This window comes from Oculina patagonica, chromosome 2 (assembly GCF_052425735.1).
Source record: "Oculina patagonica isolate OP01 chromosome 2, crgOcupat, whole genome shotgun sequence".
NCBI classification, from domain to species: domain Eukaryota; kingdom Metazoa; phylum Cnidaria; class Anthozoa; order Scleractinia; family Oculinidae; genus Oculina; species Oculina patagonica.
The window spans coordinates 16,894,569-16,901,536 of record NC_135759.1 but is presented as its reverse complement, the minus strand read 5'-3'; the positions used below and the strand labels follow the sequence as shown (position 1 = coordinate 16,901,536).

General features: G+C 35.8%; 2 long non-coding RNA genes across 2 annotated transcripts in view; one reads left to right on the top strand and one right to left on the bottom strand.

Annotated features, from left to right (window-relative positions):
* The window catches only part of LOC144641814 (uncharacterized), a 5,743-nt gene extending 4,182 nt beyond the window's left edge, over positions 1-1,561 (top strand). Inside the window, exon 3 of the long non-coding RNA XR_013568630.1 lies at positions 497-1,561. This is a non-coding gene — a long non-coding RNA (uncharacterized LOC144641814). The remainder of the gene's footprint in view (positions 1-496) is intronic.
* Positions 1,562-1,812: 251 nt separating this feature from the next.
* Positions 1,813-6,113, bottom strand: LOC144641813 (uncharacterized). The gene is made up of 3 exons (XR_013568629.1): positions 5,975-6,113; positions 4,865-4,943; positions 1,813-2,303 (listed from the first exon to the last, which is right to left on the bottom strand). It is a non-coding gene; the product is annotated as an uncharacterized LOC144641813 (long non-coding RNA).
* Between the last annotated feature and the right edge of the window lie 855 nt (positions 6,114-6,968).

Sequence of the window (6,968 nt, the reverse complement as noted above, 5' to 3'; positions counted from 1 at the left end):
TTTCGTCGCTTTTTTTAGCGAAAGACAAACGACTTGCGTACTTAAGATCAGAATATAGAGCAACCATTCTATTAACAATTGTACGAGAATCGTCTTGGTCTCCAAAATATGAGTTGTCACAAATAATGGGGGGAGAATCGATTTTCCAAAACGACCGTTGTCGGTTTCAAATGTCAACCTTTTTGAGAACCACATGGCTAATTTGGTTAATTATACATGAAAACCTCTAGTAAATAAACCTACAATAAATCACCGTCGCGTTTTTTTTACGGTGGACAATATTTTCAGTGATATAATGTATGAAATGATTCATATATGAACTGCGGATGGATATGAAAGTGATAAATGATCATCACAGTTAATTTCCAATTTAAACAATTGGAATAAAGAAGCCTGAAAAAAATTTAATATTTTCAGTGTTATACGTATTGGTTGAATCCAACCAAGTTAAAAGGTAACAATGTGTTGACGTAAAGTATTCCTTATTTTTTCTCAGAGTGACTCCTTGCTGCGGATTCTGATGGACTTTCAAGACTGATTTCCATGGATATTTGTGGACGCCAGATGCCTACTGTCATGAAGCAAGTTCTGGATCATGCTGGTTTCCGCTGAACATTGTGCTTCGTTAGGTAAAGGACAATAATTTAATCACTGTATATCGAGACAAATGTATAGGTACAAATTATTTAAGCTTTCCAATTCCGAAGACTGCTCGAGATCTCATTTTTTCTTACAAATTCAGTTCACTGTCAAGCAAATAGATGATAAGGAAATTTTCAACTAATTTTTCTTGATGTATTGCCAAATTCTCCTTACTAATGATAAGAGAAACTTATGAAGTCAGAAAGGAGAACTTTTACTTTAAAATTTGGGCTTAAATGCTTATAGCTTTAGCAAACGCGGACCCATGTTATGAAAACCACAGACCAAAGTTAATTTTTTTTGACGAATTTAATTCAGTTTAATTTTTTCAAAAAATATTGTTTGCTAGTTACTTCGAAATCAACCAGAATTTGTTTTCAAATTTTGCCATATTTCGCTGTTTAATTGCAGTCAAATTTGTGCAAAGATTCACGAAATTTCTTTAGAAACAACTCTACGCCAAAACCTGACATGTTTAATTATCTTTACCGTGTGGTTTCGTTGCGTAGCATGGGTCCGCATTTAATTTAACGCATCGAAAAAGTTTTGCGAAGTTATCAAGCAAGTCAAAGGAAAATAATTTTCAAAGATCTCAGCAAATACTGTGTTTACTTGAATCCGAAGTAAAAAAATTATTAGTCAGTTTAAGAATTTTTTTCACCAATAATTTGTGCTTACTCATTTTTAAAACGGGGAAAGTTTTCAAACGTTTTGATCTAAATGTATTTGCGCATTTCGTAGTTAATTCTAGCCAAAAGTTCTTGTGACTATGTATTCATTGCAGATATTTTTCAGATTTCAGTTTTTGTACTGATTAGTTTTATTTCATCGACTCTTGTAATTACTACAAACAATTTTCATACTTAGAAATGTCGTTTATTGTTTACAACTTCTCTATCAGTAGTACAATCTCAATGGTTGTAAATAAGTTTGCTTTAATAAAACTTGTAAATTAGTTAATGATACAAACCAATAAAATCTTTTACAAGTATTGTTTGTTTTATTTCTTTTTTGTCTTTAATTGTACCAAAGAAGTAAAAAAATATTGCGCTTTTAAAAGGGGCCTGGTAACTAGGAGAAATGTAGGCTATCTCTTTTACTATATTTTGACTAGGTAGGGTTGCCGAAAAGAAAAAAAATCCTGCGAGTTTGAAAGGAGTCTAGTCAGAAATCAAACATATATTTGGACTTTTGAAGGGATAAATCCGTTTGCACAGTGCTGGATTTTTCCCGCCAAAAGACTTAGTATATTTTTGATTCAAAACCAGACACCATTCAAAAGCGCAGATTTTTTTTCTAAGAACAATTTTCCCGCCAAAAGACTTAGTTTTTTTTCGGCTTTCTGGTCCCTTTTAAAAGCGCAATATTTTTTAACCAAGAAAATTTCCCGCCAAAAGACTTAGTTTTTTTTCGGCTCTTTTGGTCCCTTTTAAAAGCACAATATTTTTTAACCAAGCAAATTTTCCCGCCAAAAGACTTAGTTTTTTTTCAAGTTTTTTGCTCAAGCACAATTTTCAAACCAAGACAATTTTCCCGTCAAAAGACATAGTTTTTTTCTTAATTTTTACACCGAACAATTCCTGCTAAAAGTTCTTTTATTACAATCTGCTTGGCTTTGCTCTTTGGTGACTCCACTGAGCTTTCTGGTGTTGTCTTTGAACCTAGAAGGAAAGGTCACAAATATTTTTAATTGTTAACACTATTCTTTCTGCAGCCACAGTTTTGAGAGATTGTTGTTGTTAAACTTATATAAGCCAGCCAACAAGTAAAGGAAATACAGTAATCGCAACTCCGAAGAACATTTCTTTTTGTACTCAAAATGGTTTTGAATTAAGCCGAATTATTACCGTTTGAAGAATTCTGTTTGTGTTAATTACTCCAATACTGAGTACCACAAGAAATTTTCTTTGGAGTTGTTTTTCTTCTTTATTATAAACATTTGTCTACGTCCTTTGCTGTACAAGAAACAATATGCATAAATCAGTTTGGCGGAAAGTTAACTCAAGTTAACATCCCGGGGGGGGGGGGGGTACTCCCATACGTGGCCTATATAGGTATGTGCCGCCCGATAGGGTATGGTTTTTGAGGTTCTCGGTCCTTATATAGGGTATCATTTTTGCTCCTTTCGGCAATGTGTTCCTGGTGTGATCCTTAGATAGGGTACCTAAATTCTATTAGCTGAAACAAACGCCCAGCTAAACGAAAAAACGGTATCTAAAAACTGAATTTTCTCTTCAGGTATTAGTAAAGCGATTTTATAAAGATTTGTGTCTTGTCGTGTGCGGTTAGCCGTTATTTGGGTCGTCACGGAACGCTTCTCCTCCCCTTGAATAGGGTGTCATTTTTCGGTTTTGGGCCTTAAAAAGGGTATCAATTTTCGCTTTCTTTATCCTTAAATAGGGTCAGGGTTTAAGAACCTTGGCGGCACACCGCTATCCGAAATTTATGGGAGTACCCCCCCGGGGTTAACATTGCCTTTTTTTCTTCAAAAAAACTGACTTAAACATCGACGACTATCATCGCCCTCCCTCCGGCCACAACTCTACGTGTATAATATAGCCGCCATGTTTGTTTTTACGTTATAATGCAAGGTAAGCACGTGATGTTTGATGGGGCAAACAAGCTTAAATCGATCAATTTTCACTAGGCTCTTATTATGTCTGATAATTTATGTTTCATAGTAAAGATTTGGTTTTCATATTGTGGTGAAAATATTCCAAGTTTTACGCAATTTAGGCGCTTTCGTGAAAACGGCTTCCGTAGCTAGACAACAAGTCAAGTTATCGATCGAGTAACTATTTCAAACAAACCTCATTATTTCATAACTTGGCTCGCAAATGTTTTTTGGCGCGGATACTTCACTATTTAGACGAGCCAATTTTCCGAGAAACGGGATCATTTCAATGTTTGCCCTAACAGACAACATGGCTAACTTGTATTATAATAGGAGCTATAATTTAAAAACCTTTTCAAAGCACATAACTGCAAATTTTGGACTCAAATTAAACCAAGATTTCTTTTTACAATCCCAAGCTCAGCGTACAAATTCTCCATACTGATTTCAATATTTTTTTCCAATCTTTGTTCTGAGAATCTCGTAGTTTATCAAAACAAAATCTCGTAGTTAATATTTTTCTTCAATCCGATTACCTGTCTAATTAAGATTTCTTTTTTTTCTGGAAATTGCACTACAAATCGACGATTCAAGCTCATCATAAAAATTTCAGTTTGTAAACCGATTTTGTTCGAGAAGCTCACTCTTGGAAATTAGAAACGTGAAAGCTGGCTCCAACTGAGAGTGTGACAACAAAACTCAACCAAAACCCAGGTAACCTACGATTTTCCTCATGATTACATATTACCATTGCTTTATTTAGTTTAATTTCATTTGGTTTCCAATGAAAACTCGCGCCGATCTAAAAAGGTTACCATAGCAACAATACAGACAGCTCCTTAGTTTTGAACTAGGCGAAATGTCTCAAAATCTAGTCAGAAACTCGGACTGTAACCAGTTCTTCAAGAGTCTAATACATTGGCAGATCTAGGGCAGGGGCTCGCCTATCCCTACTCCTCACTCCCTACCCCCCCCCCCCCCCTCCGCGCGTTTTACACCATTCCCTCCTCTTTTGAAATCGTTGAAGGGAAAGCAAATTGTAATTAATTTTTAGCGATTTTTCATAGACACAGCAACAGAATGGAACTTGAAAAAGTCTTCAATATGAGATCAATATGAGATCAAAAGACCACTTCAATATGAGATCAAAACCTTGTAAAAGCGTAACTCATGATAACAACCGGCCTATACTAGCTTTAGTGATCTAGCAGCTGAGTACTAAAGTTATATGCTCCTGACTGTAATTTAGATACTGGACTCTTTCAGACTATAGATACACAGGAAACGACTGGCAAATTACAAAAAAAATACGAGTTGTATAAGTCGTATTACAACACCTAAAGCTTAATTTACTTGCTTAATAGCAAACGTTGACGGATCAAAAACCAAATAATCGAGTTAGTGTCTGTTTATATGCAGTCAAACGTTATCTGGGGTACCAAAGACACCTGAAATACGTATTTGGAGAAAGGTTTGCACCCATCCGACGTACACCCTGCACCGCGACAAGTTTGAATAAATGAATTTCACAAAGCAATTTAGAGCAGGGAACCAAGTGTCACTGTGTCATGAGCAAAAATTTTGCTGAAGAAAGAAAATTGTACTCACCTATTGACGAGACGGTAAGAAGTTCTTTTCAAATCCCTCTTTATGGCTTGATCCATCTTTAATGAAATCGCCCAGACACCTTTGGAAAAACAAAATAAATCAATGTTTTTGTTGGAGATGGCATAATGTAAATGTTAAATTTAGAAATCTAAATTTAGATATCTTGAATGGCAACTTACAATGTGAATGTTTATATAGGTCTAGAACAAATATGCTTCTTAGAAAAGCCTGTGTACATTTTTGACGAACGATATAATGGAAGGGCAAGATTTCCGCACAGCCCCCTACATTAATTATGCATACAATTTTCTGACTGATTCGTTCTTTTCATGATTGCTGTTTATACCTAATCAAACCTTTTTGGTACGCTTCGGCGGCATATCAGGCGAGTTTGGTCGAGCCGTGGTTCGTATTTTGGCGAGACGCAGTCGAGCCAAAATACCCATGGCGAGACCAAACGAGCCTGATATGCCGTCGAAGCGTACCAAAAAGGTACGATTAGGTATTTACCGTACCCAAATTCAGAATTTAGCGAAAAATTTGGGAACTCCGACTCCATTGTTTCAGTCTGAATGTTTCAGTACTCGTCGGCAAACATCGCGCAGTTGGCGGGCGCGCTCAAGTTTAGTTTTGGCGGGAAAGTTTTTACTTCTTTTACGACCGGTAAACACTAGCTTTATTGGTAAAACCTCTTTCATCGTACGGTAACACTACTTTACTTCAAAGTGGCCATGATATGGTGGCATATCAGGTCAGTGACTTGATATCGTAGAATATCAGGACAGTAGATCACGCTTCTGATTGGCTACTTGCGAATTTGGGTACGGTAATTATGTATAGTGATAGTATAAAATAGTTGCATACATAATTAATGTAGGGGGCTGTGCGGAAATCTTTCCACTACTTATTCCAATATAAACTACCCCCAAACGCGTTTCCTGGCTTCAAGAAGTACAATGTAAACTACAAAGCGAATAAAAGACAAACTTTCGGGCACACTACTTAGAAAGGAACCATCCACATGTTGGTAAATATAAGTTGACTGTTAACCTGTAGAACTTTGGCGGTTCAAAAAGTTCGAACTATAAGCCATTTATTTTCTTAACTTACCTCAAGCTTGTAATTCTCAGACAAAGCGAAAACCATTCTTTGTTCTTCCATGGCTTATAAGTAGCTCTGAACTGTTCGTACTTTGCGTCCAACAAGAAAACCTTTCCTGTTCCATAACTTTGACGACTCTTGTAGCAAAACGTGGCTTGACGAAGTTTCACACGTGCAGTAACTTGTGAATAAATTAATTTTGCATAATGCTTGAAGAACGTTAACGATTGGATGAATGCAAATTTTGAAATAAGCGCGCGAACTTGTTCGAATTGCAGAACAGTATAAGAATCTTGCTTTTTGTTTTTTCTTCCTAAAATAATTTATTTTATTGGCTATACCGCGATACAATGTGCAGGCGAAAAGCTGAAAAAATTTTTTGGTTCATATTCAAAGATTGCTGGTACTTAAAACATTAAAAGAATCATAAAAGACAAAGGCCCTCGAAAGGCCCAATTTTAGACGGCAGTACGCCAGGTAGATGGCACAATAGTTTTCCCAAATCTTTCTGTCCTTGGTTGCAATACTTGCGCCAAAAATAAGCAAAAAAAAAGCGAACAAAGAAAGCGACTCAGTCCTTCGGCAAGAAAAAACTGAAAAACTGTACTTTGTGCATGCAGTAGTTGTATTATTGAATTATCGTATTATGGTGTATTCATAGAAATTTTTCACAGAAAATGAAGGGTTTCCTTTCAAAGGATATGGTCATGTTAACTTGAGCGCTCTCGTTTTGTTCTGGTCACTTTTAGAAAGTGATTGTCACTCGTATAAAATTTGCAATATTAAGTTCGCTCTCACGGAATCGAGATTTTATGGCTTATTTCACAGAGGAAGGGGCTTCATTTCAAGATAAAGAAGACTGCCAAGTATTTTACTAAAACCACTTTTTATTTGATTACTTTAACGTTTATCAAAAATATTTTACAACTGACATGAAAATTTCTGTTTTATAATTTCAGTATTGGAATGATTGAATTTATTACAAAGAAGCTGCAAAAGCACT